This window comes from Neoarius graeffei, chromosome 1, assembly GCF_027579695.1.
Source record: "Neoarius graeffei isolate fNeoGra1 chromosome 1, fNeoGra1.pri, whole genome shotgun sequence".
Classification (NCBI taxonomy): Eukaryota; Metazoa; Chordata; class Actinopteri; order Siluriformes; family Ariidae; genus Neoarius; species Neoarius graeffei.
The window spans coordinates 30,409,804-30,431,853 of NC_083569.1; the positions used below are offsets into that span (position 1 = coordinate 30,409,804).

Consider the following 22,050-nt stretch of genomic DNA (forward strand, 5'->3'; position numbering starts at 1 on the left):
TTCTTCTTCTTTATGATGGTGCTGTTGTACTTGGCTTCACAAAAGTCCAAAATAGCAATCTTTAAAACATTTGAAAATGTAGGAGAATAGACTGTCTAGGTGGAATTCGATTCCACAAATCAAGTCCCAAATTTAAAAAAGCTATTAAATAATAATCCTGTGGCATAGGTCACTTTTGGAGATTGTGTAGAAGGTTATCACAAATTTTTTGACACCTTTGAAATAAATTTTCGACCTTCCTACAATTTTATACCGCAATAAAACCCCTTAAGCCTAATTTCCACTAATTTTGTTGCAATATAGTACCCTACCACCGGGTGGCCATTGTCACAGACTAGGTTCCTGGAATATTCCAAGAACCTAGTTTGTGGAATTTCAGACTGCTTTTTTGGAACTTGCTCCAAACTCAATTCTGATAGGCTGGGGCACCAACCCTGGCCCTAAGCCACACCCCCCCAGACTCGGTTTCTGGGTTCCAGACTAGTTTTTTGGAACTTGCTCCAAACTCCATTCTGATAGACTGGGGCACCAACCCTGGCCCTAAGCCACACCCCCCAGACTCGGTTTCTGGGTTCCAGACTAGTTTTTTGGAACTTGCTCCAAACTCAATTTTGATGTGCTGACATGTGCCACCAGACCATAAGACACTTCACCACACTCTTTTCTTTGGAAAACAGACAACTTTATCAGGAAAAACCCTTATATCTCGCTCCCTGAAAGACATTGGAGGAAACTTTCACCACAGGGTCGTACAGACTGGGCTCCTCTATCAAATGCCATTGCTATTACACTAGACTTGATATCTGGAATTCAGACTTGATATCTGGAATTCAGACTTAATTCCAGCTATCAAGTCTCAATTCCATATATCAAGTCTCAATTCCAGATATCAAGTCTGAATTCCAGATATCAAGTCTCAATTCCAGATATCGAGACTCGATATCTGGAATTGAGACTTGATATCTGGAATTCAGACTTGATATCGGGAATTGAGACTTGATATATGGAACAAAATAGGGTTGTGACTTGATATCTGGAACCTGGACACCAAAAAACATTTTATTGCAATTCAATAACTTTAATGCACTTCCATATCTTTAATAAGCCAAAAAAACTTTAAAGAAATACAATAACATCAAACATTTCAAAACACACTTTTAATAGAACAGTATGGAACAGAAGGTCATGGGGACACTTCGGGCTTGTTCTCCCACAGCCCTAAATCCTCCTGGGGAAAGTTGTTAGGAGCATGTTTCAGGCCATTTGGAGTGTATTGGTACGTGTTTTGGAGACCTGAACAATTAAATTTGATATTGAACTCTTATACATATATATAATACAAACATACTTTCATACATACATACATACATACTGTGACAGGGACCGTTCTTGTACTCGCATGAGTGGCCAATGAGCTCCTTAGAGCGTTAAACGTTGGTGGGGGTGCGGGGAAGCCCAGGTCCAGCCAGGTTCTCTTAAAATCCTCCAAGAGGAGTGGCGCCCTCCCCCCAGCACTACTGGAAAAAAAGAAGGGGCCTCCCCAGCCCTGCAGGTCCTCCCTCCTTTTCATCCAGGTCTTCATCATGCGGTAGACATTGGCGTGCACAGGCACCCTGGCATCGCCAAATGTGCGGCGTGTCTTGTGCTCCTTCACCTGTATGAGGACACGATGAGTAAAACAGACATATTACATTACATTACATTACATTACATTACACTTATCCAAAGGGGCGGTTAAGCCACGGCTGCCCCATATGTCCAATATATGAAATATATTGTTTTTAAAATATATGAAAGAGCTTTACTAAACACATGAATGGAGATGAAAACATACGTATATCACGTGGCACTGCCCCGCTTCCCGAGCCTCTAGGACATCAGTCCCCCTCATGTTTTTCAACACTGTGATCCTGTGGCCAGTCTCACTAATTATCAGCCCCGCCAGCAGGGCAAGAAATCTCTGAATTTGGGGCCTTTTTTTGGTTGTCACAGCTTTCTCTAAGAAAACGTAAATAAAATATTACAGGAAAAAATATATGCATAAACAATTGTAAGTCATTAACACCCTTATAATTTTGGATATGTAAATGTATGTATAGACTTACTGAAAAATTGGGGCAGGAGCTTGTTGGCCTTTTTAATGAAGCTGCAGTGTACAGCCAAGGGGAGGACATTTTCTGGAATGCAGAATAGAATAGGACAGAATAGAATAGAATAGAATAGAATAGAATAGAATACAAATACACAACCTTTATCATCATTTCAAAAGTATATTGAGATTTCAAAAGCTTCACGGTACAGTGCACACATGAATAGGACTATATGGGAAATATATCTATTAAATATTAAATGAAATTAATCTATGTTTGCAGTCTACAGATTGGGCCCTGACACAGTAATGACCTTACCGGATTTGTTGCGCCTGACAGACACCACGTGCGACGTCACGCTGCCCCTCAGATTTCGTAGCTCTCTAGAGAGCTCATCTTTGAGACCCTCTATGGATCTCTGTGAGAGCCGGACACCCCCCGGCCACGCCCTTCCCACCCACTTAAGAAAATCCTTGGTATCAATAATTTTCTTTTTGACCGTGGTGGGCTTCAGGCCGGATGCAACCCATGTTCTCACAGCTCTAAAAAAGTTAAAAAAGACAATTTTTGGGGATTTGACACAAATGACAACTTCTTTGACACACATGACCACATAAGTGATCATCACAACATTCATTACATTGACATTACACTTTTTTTATCAGAATAGATTCAACCTTGTGATTGCTCAGTATAAATACAGGGCAATGAAATACTGTTTACTGCACATTTAACAAAACAGTACTTACTCCCGGATCCTGCTGTGGTCGCGCAGATATAACAGGTCAGCATGTGGCACGTCGCCCACCGCACTGTTAATAAGGAACTGGCGCACCGACTGCACGCGCTGCTGCGTGTTGCTCTGCTCTTTGCATGTGGCATTCTCGGTGGTGATGCGTCCCTTATATTTTGAGAGGAGTATTTCTACAAAAATGCAGCAGGAAGTTAACAATAAATTACATTACCCTTTGCTGACAGTTTTTTCCAATGCGATTTACAGTTAGGGTTAGGCCAATAGACTTGATTTGTGGAACCGACCCTATTGCGGGGATAGGTGACTTGGAACCAATCTTGTTACAGTCCCTGGAGCAATGTGGGGTTGGGTGTCTTGCTCAAGGGCACTTCAGCCATGGATCGAGGTGTAGGGAGAAGTAGGGGTGGGGTTTGAACCTGCAACTCTCTGATCTTAACTCCACCTCCCTAACCATTAGGTCACAGCTGCCTCCATTTAGCAAGGAAATGAATCTTTGGAGAGCTGTGGGGAAAAAAGCATTTAAAAAATATACAAACCATATCCAGGCTCTCCACTGTCATCTTCAGTGGCAGCTTCCCTCCTCTTCTGAAACTTCACCCTCTTTTTTTCTTTTTTCCCCATAAGGAGCTTGATTTTGGCCCGAAGCAGAATGTTGTTATGGCGGAGGCGCCGGATTGCCTCTTCCCTTGCCCGACACCCGGGGCATGAGAGGATGGAGCGTCCTTTTGCGGGTGCCGGTGCAGCAGAGGAGGTGGCAGCAGGACCGGCAGGGGCATCACGGGAGGCAGCAGGACCGGCGGGGGCATCACAGGAGGCAGCAGGACCGGCGGGGGCATCGGGGGAGGCGGCAGGACCGGCGGGGGCATCAGGGGAGGCGGGCGGGATTGGGTCAGCTGGCGCCTCCCTGAGATCTTCTTCTGTGATGTCCAGCTGGCTGACCATTGGAAGAACCGGGAAAGTCAACCTCAGAGCCCTGAGGCCATCAAGTGCTTTTTTTTGTATCCCCTGGTTGTACATGTCCTTCCGTTGTTCAGCCTAATAAAGAATGGTAATAAGTGTGTAGTGATTTAAACAGAATTGTTGTCTCATCTTGTCAGAATTCTTTTGTGTACAATTATATTTTTAAAAAGCTCAATGTCTCAATGTCATGTTTCTTATGTGTGTGCAAATATCTGTGCAAAAAGCTCACCGTCCAGTTCTTGTGTGACTGGAGGAAATGTTTGTCCAGCCGGACATATTTTACCTGGCACTCCATACAATAGAGTCTTCCCTTCACTCCTCTGAAGTAAATAAAGAGAAATATAACTTAAAAAACTTAAACTCATAAAAACATATAAAAACATCAAATGCTATTATATCAGACATTGAGTTGATACAATATTGTTAAAAAAAAAAAAAACTCACCGCCCACTCGTGTACAACATTAATAGGTCCAGCTCATCATTGTTTACCACATGATGGCCTTTCCTGAGGTGTTGGCGGAGGTATTTGTGGTCCACATCGCATAATGGACACAGCGGCATGCTAAAATATAAATAAAAAGTAGTTACACATGTGATAACATACGATTCCCTAGTCTTGAAGTCCAACAGATATTCCATTCAAGAAAAATGTGTACACAATAGATTATGTTCCTTACTTCAAGATTAATCTCCTAACTGACTAAACAGTCCAAAAATATTGTCTACATAAGAGACCCTGTGTTTGACTTACTTCTCCTTTGTTTGTGAAAGAAGTGTGTGGGGGATGGGCAGTAGCAGCAGAGAGCTTCTTCAAAGAAGTGTGTGGGGGATGGGCAGTAGCAGCAGAGAGCTTCTTCTAAGGCTACGTTTACACTAGACCGTATCTGTCTCGTTTGCTTCACGGATGCACTGTCCGTTTACATTAAACTGCCTGGAATCGCCTGGAAACGGGAATACGCCAGCGTCCACGTATTCAATCCAGATCGTGTCAGCTCCGGTGCTGTGTAAACATTGCGAATACGCAGATACGCGGATACGCTTGTGCTGAGCTCTAGCTGGCGTCGTCATTGGACAACGTCACTGTGACATCCACCTTCCTGATTCGCTGGCGTTGGTCATGTGACGCGACTGCTGAAAAACGGCGCGGACTTCCGCCTTGTATCACCTTTCATTAAAGAGTATAAAAGTATGAAAATACTGCAAATACTGATGCAAATACTGCCCATTGTGTAGTTATGATTGTCTTTAGGCTTGCCATCCTTCCACTTGCAAGTAGTAAGTGATATGCTCTGGGATCTCACACACAGCGGCTCAGTCCCGAATCGTGGCTTGTGCACTTCACTCGCGCGCTGTGTGAGCTGCACAGGGCCAGAGTGCGCACCCTCCAGAGGGCACTCGCTGTTCAGGGCAGAGTGATTTGGAGCGCATGATGCCTGCAGAGCCGAGCGTATCCGCGTATTGGCGTTGCTCTGTGCACGGCTAACGGTTTTAGTGTAAACGCGAATCGTTTTAAGGATGATCCGCTGATTCGACGTAATGTAAACGTAGCCTAAGAAAGTCAGAAAAGTCATTTCTGATGGGATATTGTGTTTCAGCATCCCATATAAGCCCTGGGAGTGGAAAAAAAAATTTTTGGATGATTTTAGGCCCACGGTGTCGAGTAAGGGTATTAGGCCTTTGACCCATCCGTAGGGGCTGGCAACGAGGCCAATTTTTTTTTTTTCAAAAATCCGTTAAATATGGTTACCCTGAGCCCCACGCATCCTTTTTTGTACACATACAACTTTCAGCCTGCAAAAGGGCTCGCTCTGAAGTGAAGGAGTTCCAACAGCCAAATATCGGGTTAGGGAAATAGACTTCATTTCCGGAACGAATCCTAACCTAACTCATTGCTTAGACTTACAGGTTGGAATTTCATTTTCCCTCCAAAAACGGTCAATTTTTTTGGGCCTAGGTTTCGCGCCTTTGGGTTTTGGTAGAGGAGCCGGGTCTGTCCGGCCCTATGGTAAAAGTTTTCTCGGGTGTCTTTCGTGGACCGAGTTATGGGCCTTTTTCCTGATAAAGTTGTCCGGTTTCCCAAAAAACCTTGGGGGCATGGCTTAGGGTCCGAGGGCACGTCCCAGCACGTCAAAATTGAGTTTGGACCAGGTTAGGACATTGGACTTCAATTCCGGAATTAGGCCTATTGACAGTATCCTATACCCGGAACGAGGCCTAACCTTTCAAAAACATTTTTAAAAAATCATGTCTCCAAAATAGGTACCGATAGACTCCAAATGGGCTGAAACGTGCTCCTAACACCTTCCGCTGGGAAGTTTTTTGGCAAGTGGGACTTGGGGAAATTTTCACTACCGGCCTTCCATTGAAATGAATGGGTTAGGGTTTGTTTTTGAATAACTCTGAAACTAAAGGTCCTACGGCTTCGCGGATGCCTCAGCCACGATCGGGGACCCCAAATTAGGGTGTGCGACGATTTTGAAGCCGCGGGGACATTCAGGTAATTTTTCACGAATATTTTTACACTTTTTTTCTGACCTTTCACCTTTGGGCGTATCTCGGGACAGGAAGGTGCTAGAGACTCGGTTCCAAGTCAGGCGCGCTCAGCGCCCTTGATTTAGGGGGGGTAGACTTGATTCCGAGTCAATAGCGCCTTTTCCTGATTTTTTTGTGAATATTTTCAACTATTTTTATAAGGCCTTTGGCCGAGTGCGTTTTGGGGCGCTGTTCCGGACAGGAAGGTCGTACAGATGTCAGACAAGTATCCCCCATTTCGTCTTGCTAAGGGCTATCTACTGATACCACATTTGTTACGATTTGACCGCGTTTTAGGTGCGAGACGGTAGGCCACGCCCCTGTGGTTCGGCCCCCGAAAAACGTGGGAGGAAAGTTTTGCCACAGGTTCGTACAGCCCGGCCTACTGTACCAAAATCCAGCGGCGCGAGACCCTAGCCTGAAAAGGCGGGGCCTTCCATTGAAATGAATGGGTTAGGGTTTGTTTTTGAATAACTCTGAAACTAAAGGTCCTACGGCTTCGCGGACACCTCAGCCACAATCGGGGACCCCAAGTTAGGGTGTGCGACGATTTTGAAGCCGCGGGGACATTCGGGTAATTTTTCACGAATATTTTTACACTTTTTTTCTGACCTTTCACCTTTGGGCGTATCTCGGGACAGGAAGGTGCTAGAGACTCGGTTCCAAGTCAGGCGCGCTCAGCGCCCTCGATTTACGGGGGGCAGACTTGATTCCGAGTCAATAGCACCTTTTCCTGATTTTTTTGTGAATATTTTCAACTATTTTTATGAGGCCTTTTGCCGAGTGCTTTTCGGGCCGCTGCTCTGGACGTGAAGGTGCTAGAGACTCGGCTCCAAGTCAGGCGCGCTCAGCACCCTCGATTTGGGGGGGGGGGGGGTAGACTTGATTCCAAGTCAATAGCACCTTTTCCCGATTTTTTTGTGAATATTTTCAACTATTTTTATGAGGCCTTTGGCCGAGTGCGTTTTGGGCCGCTGTTCCAGACAGGAAGGTCGTACAGACGTCAGACAAGTATCCCCCGTTTCGTCTCACTTAGGGCTATCTACTGATACCACATTTGTTACAATTTGACCACGTTTTAGGTGCGAGACGGTAGGCCACGCCCCTGCGGTTCGGCCCCCGAAAAACGTGGGAGGAAAGTTTCGCCACAGGTTCGTACAGCCCGGCCTACTGTACCAAAATCCAGCGGCGCGAGACCCTAGCCCGAAAAGGCGGGCTGTGATTGGACAAAATCAAAATTCCAACAGGCAATGTCTAAGCAATGGAGGCCTCAACTCAAGTCCAATGTCCTAACCAAAATAAGACAATGTTGAAGCCAAAAAATGAAATATTATACTGATTTTTTTTTTTTTTTTGAAAGACAGGAGGGCTTAGTCCTGCTAGTCCACAAGCTGCCGCTGGTGATTATACAGTTGAAGATTACTGGGGAAAAAATTCTCCTCGTCTTTCTCTAAATCTTCAGCTGTCCAGTTTCAGTGAGTCTATCGCCATTGTATCCTCAGATTCCGGTTCTTGGCTGACAGGACTGGAACTTGATGTGGTCTTCTGCTGTTGTAGCTCATCCAACTTAATGTTCGATGTGTTGTGCATTTTGAGATGGTTTTCTGCTCACCATGATTGTAAAATTTGGTTATTTGAATTGTCAGAGTGTAACACTTTGGCAGCTTGTGTAATTTCTAACAGCTGGAATACAGATATCACATTTCTGTATGTTGTATATATCAGATACTCACTGTGAATGTCTGAAATTCCTCATGGTGTTTGCCATTCAGTGGGGCATAGCGGTGTTTTCTCTGTTTCAGATTAGGTCAGGAAAAAGTGCAGACATTTTCTTTTTATTTAATGTTTTGGTTTATGATTGTGCTGTTACTCACCTGAAAGCTTTTAGTATCAGCAGCTTGTTTCATTTCCCAATATATAACCAAAAAAAATATATCTGGTGTTTGTTCTAATTAATGTCTATTATGACCCTGTAAATATTGTTGAAATCATGTATGTTGTTTGACATGTCACCTGATATCAACAGTAAATATGCTCTGAGTAACGTAAAAACCCTGCCCCAATATGGTGGTGTGACTAACTGCCTCCTAAAGACATTTTACAGGGCCATGATACGTCATTAATTCTCTGTAGATACTGAAATACTGCATGAATGGAGGTAGATATAACATGTCTGCATAACTCTAAATAATTTACATTTAAGTCAGGTAATGTGGTTTCTTCACTGCTGTGGATTTTCATGCAGTGTTGGTTGTCCCGTCTCTTTGTTACTGTTTCCTTTGCAGCTGTGTGTAATCAAACCCAACCTCCTTGTGTGGAGGCCGCTGTGGTTTTATTTTACACAAGTCTCTGAAAGTGCTTAGATCATCCTTTACCAGATTTTAGTGTAAAATAGATACAGTACATCCAATCAGATTTGGGCTCAAAAATATATTAAACAGACCTGCAAGAGACACACATAAAGAACACATATAATATATATACATAATTCAGCCACAATAAACAAACAAGAAGACAGAGTCATCTATATCCCCTACCCTCTATACCAACTTTCAAGATATTATTTGTCACAGTTTTCAAGTTCTGCTGCAGGAAACCAACCCTACCTCTTTACACTGACCTGCAGCCCATGGCATTGGCCCACCAGACCTTTGGTCCAGGTGAGCTAAAAATTAAAATTTCTCACATTTCTTATTATACCTTCTAAATTATACCTTATAAAACTAGACATGTTAAATAGTTTACTGTCTAAATTGCATTTTAATATGAGACCGGGAACATGTTCTGTTTAGTTGGTAAAGTTTGGCTCTTTGAATCCGCCATTACACGAACGCGTTCCTGGTAAGTTACTGTTCATTCAATGAAGTGACGTCATATGCGAAACACTTGAAAGTTCATGGCATTTCTGGCTTCGTCTGCTTTGCAAAGTGTAACACGTTTTTAACAATTTTTTTTTATTCTGCAACAAAACTAAAACCAAAGCATGCCTCCTCAGGGGTGTGTCCTTCAAGGCTGTTCAAGTGTAGCCGATTAAAAAAGCAGAATTTTGATCCATTGTAGCCCAAAGTCAGCAGGACACTTGTGAAACGAATGGGTTTGATTTGTACTGACGAAGAGAGGTAACTTCAAGCCAACAGGATGGTTTGGTGTCTGCTCCATACATTTTGAAAAAGATAAATTTGTCATGCAGATTCATATAGAAGGATTTGAGCGATGTCTGGTACACGGAGCAGTTCCTACGGTCTGGAAACAAAAGTCAGAAGCGCCATCCCAAAGAGCTCACTGCACAGTAAGTGTCAAGCTTGCATTTAGCTTGTTGCTTGAATTTATGAGTTGTCCATCAGCATCGCCAGACCCATTTTACTGGAGCATGTGCCCCAATATATATCTGCTGTGCCCCTGTAAAACTTCCTGATCACATTTCAGAAACAGTAATGTATTTGGCACTGCGGAATCAGTTACTGCAATTACTGTTATTTTTTACTAAAACCCCGATGCTGTAGCTGAAGGAGAGGGTGTAAAGGCTGTTTGTGTTTGTGCCTGATGCAGTATTTGAAGAAGGAGGAGCTGCTTTTTGTACAACAGTAGATACAGATGCTCCAGCTGTTTTGGCTATAGCACACGTGGATGAAATGCCGAAAGGAGAAGAGAGAGGTTGTTGAGAGAGTTTATTGTGTTTCCAGGCAGTATTTGATGGAAGATGGATATGTGTTAATAGTAGCTGAAGATACAGTATTAATTGAACAGCGCACATTTTGATCATGTTGTGAGAGAATCTCATTCAGAGCCTAAAAATACAGAAAACGTTTTGTGTAGCTTCCAGTAGTCTGAATGACCATGCTGCGCCACAATGTGAGTGGTAAGATGGCAGTCAGATGGTTTCACTCCAAACAGCGCTCTAAACATGATTTAGCGAGGCTAGTGGAGCTCGTGGCCACATTGCTTCTAAATTGTTGTTAACAACCCTAAAGATGCCGAGTGTCAAGCATTTGGGTGTAAAATAAACCTGATCACTGATCATTTCATGTGACATGCTTTTGTTTTTATTCACGGAGAAACAAGATCTTTGTAGACGGCAAGAATCACACTGCGATGACAACAGGATTGTTTACTAGTATCTGCGTCAGTACTGAACATGTGTTACCAAGCCGAGTAGATTTAAGAAGAAGAAGAAGCCTTTATTTGTTACACGTACACTCAAGCACAGACTGAAGCACACAGTGAAATTTCTCCTGTGCATTTAACCCATCTGAAGCAGTGAACACACACAAGTGAGCATTGAGAACACAAACATACCCACAGCAGTGGCCAGCTATGCTACAGCACCCAAGGAGCAGTTGGGGGTAAGGGTGAAGCGTTAAAAAAAATGTTAGGAACATGTAACATCACCTTGTTAACATGCATACCAAGTTTCAAATCTGGATCATGAATAGTTTTAGATATATGGTCCAGAAACAAACATTGCTCTGAGAAACTAAGTCAAAATCAATTTTTTATGTAAAAATTTGAAAAATACTTTTTTCAAAAATCCAAAATAGCAAAAGGCACCAGTTCACATGTTGCTTGATGTGTCTGACGACACTATTGACCCTTCCCACTCACGTGACCTTCGTAAACGCGACCGCCATTTTGGACATGAAGAAATAACGGTTTATGGCACAGACCCTTTCGGTTCTTGCTCATCTAGCTGCTACAATGACTGCTTAGACTGCAACAATAATACCTAACACACATTTAAGTATCCGTCGTAAAGACGTGAAACTCGTCGAGTGATGAGTGTGTTCATTGATAAGCTAACACAATCTAAAAGTAGACACACCATCACACTGCACTGGCGCTGTGTACAGTTTACCTTCTATGGTTTGTGCACTCACTATTTGCCATTACTTCTCCAACCCAGTGTTCGAACTATGCCGATATTTTCGGGGGGTCCCTTTTTTTCCCTTGGGGGGGGGGGGGGGGGTGCTTGCGCTTTCGCTTGTCTCAGAGCGCGGATCTCCAAACATATGAGAAGCCTATCTTACGCACATATCACGCGGACTCCACACCTCCACACACGGATCGCGTCTGAAGTCATAACTCATCAGGGGAAATCGTGTCCGCATTGGCATATTCAAAAAACAACCTCGCGTCAACAATGATACCACACGCAAGAAAAAAAAAACAGTCAGGCTACTCAACACATCTGATCCACAGCAGCACCAAAGCATCACTGGAAATCATGTCAACAACCAAGCTTCCATTTCAACACGCATCAACAAACAAATGGCACCACAAACATGAACGAATCGGTCAGGCTACCGATTCCAAACCCACAGCAGATGAATAATTAAATGCATCTTACCTTAAAGCAGAATCAACCACAAAGGAAGTGTGTTGGCACTGTTGGCACACTTCCTTTCTACTAGTTTGTGTCCCCAACCTGGCAGCAGCAGTCGTTGTCATATCGGTTTATTTTATCTTTGATGTAAACACAACACTTCGGATATGCAAATGCTTCCCGTTACACACGATTGCTATGTCAATAAACATCATTTTGCCAATATTTTAGAGACCATCCATCTTCTCCGTCGGTCAGCATCTGTCGGGATCCGATAAAATGATAAATCTTGCCTTGTGTGTTGATGGTTACTACATCCAGGTGCACAACAATATAATGGCATGATGGAAGTCTTGCTGAAAGTAAAAACTTTCTTTGATGGCTATATTCCTTTCGATGCTTCGCCGTTGTTCCTCGTTGTTGGCTGTGGTAGACTACTGGTAGTTCATGTCCAAAATGGCAGCCGCATTTGTCGTGACGTCACGTGGGATGGGTCAATGCTATGCGATAACACTGGCCACTAGGCGGTGTGTATGACTGGTAATTACTGACGCTGGCCACTAGGCGGTGTGTCATCTCATCTCATCATCTCTTGCCACTTTATCCTGTTCTACAGGGTCGCAGGCAAGCTGGAGCCTATCCCAGCTGACTACTGGCAAAAGGCAGGGTACACCCTGGACAAGTCACCAGGTCATCACAGGGCTGACACATAGACACAGACAACCATTCACACTCACTTTAGAGTCACCAGTTAACCTAACCTGCATGTCTTTGGGGGAAACCAGAGCACCCAGCAGAAACAGAGAGAACATGCAAACTCCACACAGAAAGGCCCTCGCCGGCCACGGGGCTCGAACCCGGATCTTCTTGCTGTGACGCGACAGCGCTAACCACTACACCACCGTGCCGCCTAGGCAGTGTGTATGACTGGTAATTACTGACACTGGCTACTAGGCGGGGGTGGCACGGTGGTGTAGTGGTTAGTACTGTCACCTCACAGCAACAAGGTCCTGGCTTTGAGCCCAGCGGCCGACACGGGCCTTTCTGTGTGGAGTTTGCATGCTCTCCTCGTGTCTGCCTGGGTTTCCTTTGGGTGCTCTGGTTTCCCCCACAGTCCAAAGGCATGCAGGTTAGGTTAATTGGTGGCTCTAAATTGACCATAGGTGTGAATGGTTGTTTGTGTCTATGTGTGAGCCCTGCAATGACCTGGTGACTTGTCCAGGGTGTACCCCGCCTCTCACCCATAGTCAGCTGGGATAGGCTCCAGCTTGCCTGTGACCCTGTAGAACAGGATAAGTGGCTACAGATAATGGATGGAAGGGCTACTCGGCGGTGTGTATGACTGGTAATTACTAACATTGGTATGGTGGCAGGCACACACAGGACCGTAACCATCGGAAAACAACTTGATGGGTTTCTTTATGTACCCACACTCTATGCCTATGGGGCTCCACTCGCTTTTGGGTGCAGGAGCGCAGCTATTACGTGCATTATTCATTTTGATAACCGTGTAATAAGGACCTGAAAAATATGCTCATCTTTTACGAACAAACTCTAGAAAACTCTTTAATGGTCTTTCATAACACAATTTCTTAATATTAGTATGTTGATAAAGATGATGTTGAGTGTTTTAAATATTTCCTCAATTGCACTTTTTTTAACGAAACCTCAGTTGTCTTTTCAAATTCAAAGCTTGAATCCCCAGAGCTACATGCGCTGCATTCGGACGAGGAGTCCGTTCCCAGGAGGTTCTAATCCCACTAGGACTTGATCCTGGGTTTTTGTACCAGGCAGGGTATTCATTGTATTATATTTTGTTTTCAAAATGATATTATTTTTCCAAGATGTTTTTTTTTTTTGTATTCTTATCTCAGCAATGCGCACGGTGGTGTAGTGGTTAGCGCTGTCACCTCACAGCAAGAAGGTCCTGGGTTTGAGCCCCGTGGCTGGTGAGGGCCTTTGTGTGTGGATTTTGCATGTTGTCTGCGTGGGTTTGCTCCGGTTTCCCCCACAGTCCAAAGACATGCAGGTTAGGTTAACTGGTTAACTAAATTGACTGTAGGTGTGAATGTAAGTGTGAATGGTTGTCTGTGTCTATGTATCAGCCCTGTGATGACCTGGTGACTTGTCCAGGGTGTACCCCGCCTTTCGCCCATAGTCAGCTGGGATAGGCTCCTGCGACCCTGTAGAACAGGATAAAGCGGCTAGAGATAATGAGATGAGATGAGATCTCAGCAATGGTGAAATCGAATTTGTAAATAAAATCAGTGCCCTGACTCTACTCATCAGGCTAGAGCGATTCTCTTTCTGTGTCTGTTTTGAACAACATAAGGAAATAGTAATGTAACTATAACGGTAAAGAAATAAAACAAAAGAGGCTGGCTATGATATAAGAAAATTCTACAACCCAGAAACAGATGGGAGTTCTGCTTTTAGGCAGTGCCTCAATCTACGGTATATACAGAGGCTCCAACTCTCCCGCCGTGGGCAGGAGATCTCCCGCTTCAGGGAACATTTAGAAAATCCTCCCGACCTCCCGCTGACAACATAAAAATCTCCCGCCCGCCCTTACTACACATGATTAGTTAAAAAAATAGATAACTTGATACGTTTATGTTGACAAAAATTAATAGTTGACTTTCTGCTTTTCGTGTGTCTGACATTGTATGGGTCGACTCAAGTGTGTACCCCATGGTATATGCTGATTCCCCGGTCAGTACACTGATCGGCGTAATGGGGGGATTGGAGTGAATGCCGGAGGCATGCGCGCGCAGATCAAACGCGCATATGAATGGAGCGAAATTTGGACGACCCTATATCTGACAAGGTTAGATCACCAGACCAGATGTTAGATTCTAACGAACTTGTCTGACTTTTTTTGTCTGATTTTTACTAACTTAGACTTAGAAATAGAATATTATTAGAAGAACATCATCAGAGGGTCTACCATTGGCAATTTATAATAGTCATAATTGACATTAACATTGACTTTAGGCATATTAAAGTTTGGTCTACAGTCACTGGATTTATCTAGATCTGTTACTATTTATAAGATTTAATTGACACAAAATGTGGTGAATCATTCATATACATATGCTCAAGGGCACTTCAGCCCAAAGCCACCCCATGTTAACCCAACTACATGTCTTTGAACCATGGGGTTAACCAGAGCTGACACAGGGAGAACATGCAAACTCCACACAGAAAGGCCCCCACCAGCCGCTGGGCTCAAACCCAGAACCTTCTTGCTGTGAGGCAACAGTGTGAACCACTACATCCCCCTGCTGCCCAAGTTAATACACTTTTAAAGTCTCCCCGTCAGGAAATTGAACCCCTGTCTTCTGCATGACAGGCAAAGATACTGTCCACTATACTAACGAGGATGACACAATAACCCTCATTTATCAATCTAACGTAGAAACCAGAGCAGATCAAAGTGTAGAAATCACCGTATGACAGGGTTCACGTGTGATTCATGAAACGTCTGTATCTTGCCAATCACAGCATAAGAATGACTGGGCATTGATAAATGTTGTGGGTGAAAACCATTGTCATTTAAATATCACAATCCTAAATATTATCGGTTTAGAGGCGTTGCTCCTTGACTTTACGACATGGAGAGGTGTAATATGGTCAAGAAGAGAAACTTATCTGCCCTCAGAATAGAAGCTTTAACATCACAAATCCAATGGAATAAATTATTTCTATTTGGCAGCCTGAATAGTAGCATCACAGGAAGGCAGGAAAATGTGGTATGGAAAGCACTTACTGCTGGGGTCAACAGCGTTCCTGTCAATAACCAAACTCCAGCTGATGTTTTCATATTTAATTTATAGGCCTACATCCATGATATTGGACAGATCACACAGCACTCAACTGTTCCTTTTCAAAATTCAACACCCCCACACCCCACTTGCTTATCTATCTATCTATCTATCTATCTATCTATCTTTCTTTCTTTCAAAAAAGTTTGTTGGTCAGACATTTCTCTGCCTGTGTGCAATCGCTAGCAAAGCTGTAAAGGTGTAAGAGATTGGCCCAGGCCACCTTACCCTCTACCAGCTTTCTGCACCTCCAATCCAGTGTCACTAAACTGATCCAGTGTTAAGTGTAGATCAGGTTTCTCTTCATTGACGCATAAATCTTTTGCCTTTTACTAAAGATTTCTGTGGAGGCTTTGCTCTGATGGAGCTGAACATTTTTGGTCAACAAATGTTAGAACTATTGATCTTTTTGCGTTGAAGCACTCGCCTCTCTCACACACCCCACAAGCCGATGTGTCTCTTCAAAATGATCCAGCTGTTGGTGGCGGAGTCCGTGTTTACCTTTCTGGATTTTAATATTTGGAAGTGGTATATTTAAAGCTATTGACTGCAGTAAATTATCACTTCTCAGCCTTTTGGTTAAGATCAAGTGTAGTAGGTGTTCTTATCAATTTAATATCTGATATGTTCTCTAAACAAGGATGTTATATCAAGCAATTTTTTTTTAGAATGGTTGGTTGGAATAGGGGCTTGTTCTTTTGGCTACAGCCATCAACATGATGTTATAGTACCTCCAGGAATGGTACCTTTGTTCAAAAAAAGTTTTTTTTCTTTATTTAACACACTCTTTTTAAATGAAATTGATGAATAGGTTTTTTTAGAGTAGTGAGTTAAAATAGGAATTTGGTTCTTTTATTCAATATGCTCATGTGGTATTATAGTAGATTTAGGAATAGTTACCTTATTTTAGAAAAGAAAGAAAAAAATCTTTATTTTGCCTGCCCTAACTTTTTCCCTATTTTCTGGTTTTCTCCATGCTCAACAACACAGGTGTAGAATTGGGTGTGGGCGGTATGGGCGTGTCCCTACCAATATTTCTGATTGAAGAAAAAAATCCCGTCCCGTGCGCGGGACACAAAGGGTTACTGTAGGTTTCCACTGGGTGAAACACCATGCCCAATTCGCTCATGAATATTCACTCTGGGGGCGTGGTCACGAAAACAGCAAGCCCATGTCAATTAGCAAGTGCGGTTGCAGTGCAGTGAGCTGCTGCTCGCGGGCAAACTGTCCTTGAGGAATGTAGTATTAGATTAGCTTGTAAAATGAATCAGTTAACAACAGTTTGGATTCAGTGTGTAAAAACGACAACAGATGAATATGACTGTTTTCTAAGTTTGTGTGGCATGTAAATAACAATCCGACTTGATATCTACAACAACTGGCGTTCATTAAGGTCACAAAGACATTATTAAATCATATCAGATTGTGCTAATGTTGGCTAATATTGCACCGAGTCTTGTTTGTGAAGTGCCTGCAAACTTTAGCAGCCCGCTAACCCTGAATTTGAAGCGCTTCAGTTAAGACCTGCAGAGCCCTGACCAAGTTCCTGTAACATGACACATGTAAACAACAACAACAACAACCCGATGGTGATGTGGACATTGTTCGCGGCCCAGACACCTTTTAATCGAATCAAACATTTTCACAGAATCAGCAAAACAGCCTCCGCCATCTCGATCAGAAATTTTTGGTTCCTCCGCCTCTCTTTTGAAAACTTTTTTAAGCGTGTTCTGAATTGAAGAAACACATTTTACACAATTTCCCTTGACCAGAACACTATGTGTACTTCAGCAGAACCCTGTCCCTCCCTCCCTCCTGCGCTCTGGGCTCAAGGACACAACAGAAGGGCAATAATATAACAACAACCAATCAGAATTCAGATACATTCTGTTGCCAAGTAAAATTATAACCTTACAACATATCAAAAAAGTTCTCGAGCTCTCGTGCTATTTTACCGTGAGACCAATATTATGGTCTACCCATAATACTGAAATGTCATTACGTTGCAAGCGTTTGACTTTGGTGCAGACCCAGCAAATTATTTCAAACTGAGCAAACACAAAAGAAGTTTCTATTGCGGAGATGAGAGACGGCCGAGGAACGAGCCTAGCTATTTTTGAGTGGCTGCCCTTTTTCATTTTGTCACGGCAGAGCCCCAGTGGCCTAATGGATAAGGCACTGGCCTCCTAAGCCAGGGACTGTGGGTTTGAGTCCCACCTGGGGTGTGAGGTCAGCAGAGTGGTGCAGTGGGAGCATGCTGGGCCCAGAGGCTGATGGATCAAAACCATCCTCTGCTAGCTGGTGGTATTTTTACTCCAACATTTTCTAGAAGGCAGCTATTGCAGGCTCCAGACCCACAGAAAGTGAGAGGTCAGCAGCGGGAGTGTGCCGGGCCCGGAGGTTGATGGATCGAAACCATCTTCGGCCGAGTCTGCCAACTTTTACTCCAAGGTTTTCCGTGACCCAGTGATTGTGGGTTCAAGACCCCTGTGGGGTGTTCAGAGTGGCGCACCGGAAGCACGCTGGGCCCAGAGCCCAGACACCGACACAGTCTGCTGCTCTTTCTAGCCACTTTTCTTCCCAAAATTCCCAGCAGAGGCAATAAACGTCATCTATCTGTCTTACTAGAAATTTGGTTGCTGGCCTCGAAAATTGTCCATCAGGAGGCCTGATTTTCAGTGCTCTGTCACTAGTTTGCCATTGGTCAGTGCTTTGTATCACGCAGACAGGCACATGGGCATTATGGGAGTGAAATAAGGCCCACCGCATCTACCAATTGTTGTCACAGTATGTTACCCATGTGTACGACTCACAGATCAGAGCTCTTTGGGCAGCAAAGATCCTGGTCAGTGAATCAGGAAAAATCAGAGAGATTTCATGGTTTTCTAACTTTTTTCCACATGTTCTTCTTAAGCACAAGACATAAAACGTAATTAATCAAGTGCCCTGAATTGTACACGTACAGTCGTTCATTTTCTGTACCCATGAGCTATCTCAGGGGTAACCCAGACACAATCACAAACACAATCTGGGCTATTCAGAGTTTTCGCTTGACCTTCTCTAGGTCTAGGGACTGGGGCAGGAACCCGGAGCACCTGGTGCAACTCCTCACAGGCACGAAGAGAGCATGCATGCTCCAGGCATAAAGGCTGCCGGTCACCCACTAGGCTCAAGCCCAGACCCTGCTCGGTGTGAGTTGACACTGCTAACCACCGCAACATTATGCGGCCTATGTAAATTCAGTACAAAGCTGTGCTTTCCAGTGTAAAATCGCTTGGCTACGACTGGCAGTGTACATGCTTCCAAAGAAAAGTCTACTTACTTAAGTCGGGGTAAAATGCCTTGTGAGCAATTTGTGACTGGAATGAGGACATGCTGACATTAAAGTCGGACGTTGCAAGCGTTTGACTTTGGTGCAGACCCAGCAAATTATTTCAAACTGAGCAAACACAAAAGAAGTTTCTGTCGCGGAGATGAGAGATGGCCAGGGAACGAGCCTAGATATTTTTGAGTGGCTGCCCTTTTTCGTCCTGTTGCGGAAGAGCCCCAGTGGCCTAATGGATAAGGCACTGGTCTCTTAAGCCAGGCACTGTGGGTTTGAGTCCCATCTGGGGTTGTGAGATCAGCAGAGTGGCGCAGCGGGAGCGTGCTGGGCCCAGAGGCCGATGGATCGAAGCCATCCTCTGCTAGCTGGTGGTATTTTTGCTCCAACGTGTTCCAGAAGACAGCTATTGCAGGCGAGGAATGGGCAAGGAGATGTTGTGATTATTTAACAGATTGTCAGCTACACAAGAAATCCTGCCTCAGCCAGCCCCAGGATGTTTTTGCACCGCCACCAGCCTTCCATCCCCTGCCCCTGGCCCAGTGGTTTGAGGAAGTGCATGCTAAGGATGGTTTCGGCCATGGACCTCCATTGTGCATTTGGATGTGTTCCACTTCATGAGGCGGTTCGCTGACGGTCTCACCACAGAACACCATCCACTGTATGGTACATTCTGTTCTAAATTGTCAAGCACAATTTTTGAGTGGGACAAGCAGGATATCTGTCATCTGAAGGAGGCCAAGCAGGCAGAGCTGAAGAAGAAACACCCTGGCTATGAGCCAACAGATGCTCAGGTGTTGGCAACCATCAGCACAAGTGAGCTAGTGAGGCACTGCCACAGGACAACCTGGGGGATAGAAGAGACCCGTGCACTCATCAAAAGTCTGCTTGACTCCATGTGGCACCTGGTGGACAGCACTGGACTGCACCTCATCAATCACAAGAGCATGCCTCGAGTGTGGGAGACACAGCAGAAACACCTTGCCTGCATCCAGGATCCACCAGGAGTGCAACTGTACACCAACACTGGGTCAGGGGTGGAGAAAGGGGACAAGACACTTGATACTATTTTTTCCTCTTTTTCTCTTCTTTTCCCCTTCTTTCCCCCTTTTCTTCTTTTTCTTTTTTCTTTTCTTCCCCCTTTCTTACAGTCCATTATGCCCCTCGCCTGGCCGGGAAGGCAGCTATGCCAGCCACTATACCACCAACGCTGCAGGCCTACCCTGGGGACACATGCCTAAGTGCCATTGCTTCTGTATTTGAGGCCCAGGCAACAGCTGCTCAGCCCAAGAGCTGTGGTTTCTGTAGTATAGTGGTTATCAAGTTTGTCTAACAGGCGAAAGGTCCCCTGTTTGAAACCGGGCAGAAACAGCGGTGGGTTGGTTTATTTATTCATTCATTTTTTGAGCGACTGCTGAGCTGTGATCTCTGCTCTGACCGTGCCAACTACGGAAGCAAGTGTTTGCTTTTCACCAGCCAAGGTATGGACACATTTGCTGAACAAATCTTACACAGTGACTCTCCAGTTCTCTGTTTGTGGACAAACATACACCTGTCGCTTGTTGCCAACGAAAGGAAAACACGCAGGAGCCTGTGTTGTTCACGGCTTCATGGGTCGAACGTGCGCAGGGGCAAACTGATGTAATTCAAACCTGCAAACAACTACTTATGGTACGTTGCTCGTGGAAAGCGGAAGGAACAGTCCTCAGTCACCTCCTTGGCCCGTCCAAACAAGACATATGATTTCTTCCCGTGATGTTGTTGCAGCGCTTTTCGATGCTGAACCTCGTCACACTCGACCACCAGCTCATCTCTACAATGCCAAGGCCGTGCCCCTATTCTCGTGACAATTGTTTAAGTGTGACCCACATTCTTCTTGAGGCCCAGGCAAGAGCTAACACACGTGTGGTTTCCGTATTGTATTGGTTAACACGTTCGCTTAACACAAGAGCGGTCCGCGATTCGAAACCGGGTGGAAACGGTGCTTGTTTTCTTGAACTTGGCAGCGAACAAATGTCGAGCAGCCATCTCTGCTCTGTCCATGCCTTTTGGAACAATCCCAAACCGAGACGCTGAAAAAGCTTTGCGTGTTTTCTGCTGTGCAGTGGTTTCCCCTTGCACCTAACAAGCGAATAGACGCTCTTGAGAAACCTGGCAGAGCCATGCTTTGCCTTTTGAGCTCTGCTTTCGTTAACATCCAGTTATCGCCTTGCTAAAATCAGGTACTCTCGAAACAGCCAGAAAGACAGACCCTTAACCAGCGCTCGAAACTAACGGTGTCCCGATGTCCCGGGGACCATAAAAAATGTCATCGGGACACAAAATTATCATATCTGGGACAATCCCGGGACAATGGGAAAAAATAGATCTAGAAAAAAAGTTCTACATTAAAGGTGCAGTACAAGATTTTGGAATAACGGTTCCCGCAAGCCATATTTTGAAAAGAAACACTCCCACCCCCCGCGTCTCCACCCCTCCTCCCCCTTATAAAGCCTGAGAAAGTCCGGCTTTATAATGGGTGTCTATTGCGTTACACACCAGTGGAGCTCGTTAAGTTAGAGTGTAAAGAGCTTGGAAAAATAGCTCAAACTTTCTCATTTAAACTGTGTTTTCAGCCCCAATTTTCACTCCACACACATAATTTTCTCAAAACTAGTAGCCACACTTGTCCTGATTCACACAATGTGTCTACCTGAGCGATAGGATTTACTGTTTTTGAATGAGAAGCCTGAAAGTAACGAGAGCACAGCCGCGCAGCCCCATAGACTCCCATTATAAACGTGGCAGAAAAGTCACTCGTTTTTAACTCGCTCTAGTGACCTCATTTTTTACACTACAGACAAAAAAAATTACATCCGTGTGTTCAGGAGAGCCTTGTGGCGCTCACTGCGAAAGAATTTTGTCAATATCTCCTTCCGTTTTCGTGTAAATCCCCGTTGTTTGGAAGGAGCGCACTGAGAGAATCCTGCGCTCTGTGTGACACTCTGCTCGCTCTCACACACACACAAGGGCCGGGCTAGTCGCGGGCTTCAGTCTGATTGACGTGTCAGTATCCAATCATTTTGAGGTGGTACCTCGATATGATTGGATGGCGTTTTTCCTTTATTTTACACTGTAGACTGGATTAAAATATTTCGTTTTTTGGGTCAAACCTTCTATTGTACTGCTTGCAACATGGGTGTGCATTTCATCCATTGATGGTTATGGCTGATGGCTTTCAAAACATCTCTGAATGGGGCAACAGGT

General features: G+C 44.4%; 1 long non-coding RNA gene and 3 other non-coding genes across 4 annotated transcripts; 3 read left to right on the top strand and 1 right to left on the bottom strand.

Moving 5' to 3' along the window:
* Positions 1 to 1,403: 1,403 nt before the first annotated feature.
* On the bottom strand, positions 1,404 to 2,158 carry LOC132887200 (uncharacterized). Its single transcript, XR_009654788.1, has 3 exons — positions 2,106 to 2,158; positions 1,835 to 1,998; positions 1,404 to 1,654 (listed from the first exon to the last, which is right to left on the bottom strand). It is a non-coding gene; the product is annotated as an uncharacterized LOC132887200 (long non-coding RNA).
* Positions 2,159 to 15,769: 13,611 nt separating this feature from the next.
* LOC132896523 (U5 spliceosomal RNA) lies at positions 15,770 to 15,886 on the top strand. The gene has a single exon (XR_009656074.1). It is a non-coding gene; the product is annotated as a U5 spliceosomal RNA (small nuclear RNA).
* Positions 15,887 to 16,041: 155 nt separating this feature from the next.
* LOC132897746 (U2 spliceosomal RNA) lies at positions 16,042 to 16,233 on the top strand. The gene has a single exon (XR_009656371.1). It is a non-coding gene; the product is annotated as a U2 spliceosomal RNA (small nuclear RNA).
* Positions 16,234 to 17,634: 1,401 nt separating this feature from the next.
* trnar-ccu (transfer RNA arginine (anticodon CCU)) lies at positions 17,635 to 17,707 on the top strand. Its single transcript has one exon. It is a non-coding gene; the product is annotated as a tRNA-Arg (tRNA).
* The last annotated feature ends 4,343 nt before the right edge of the window (positions 17,708 to 22,050 follow it).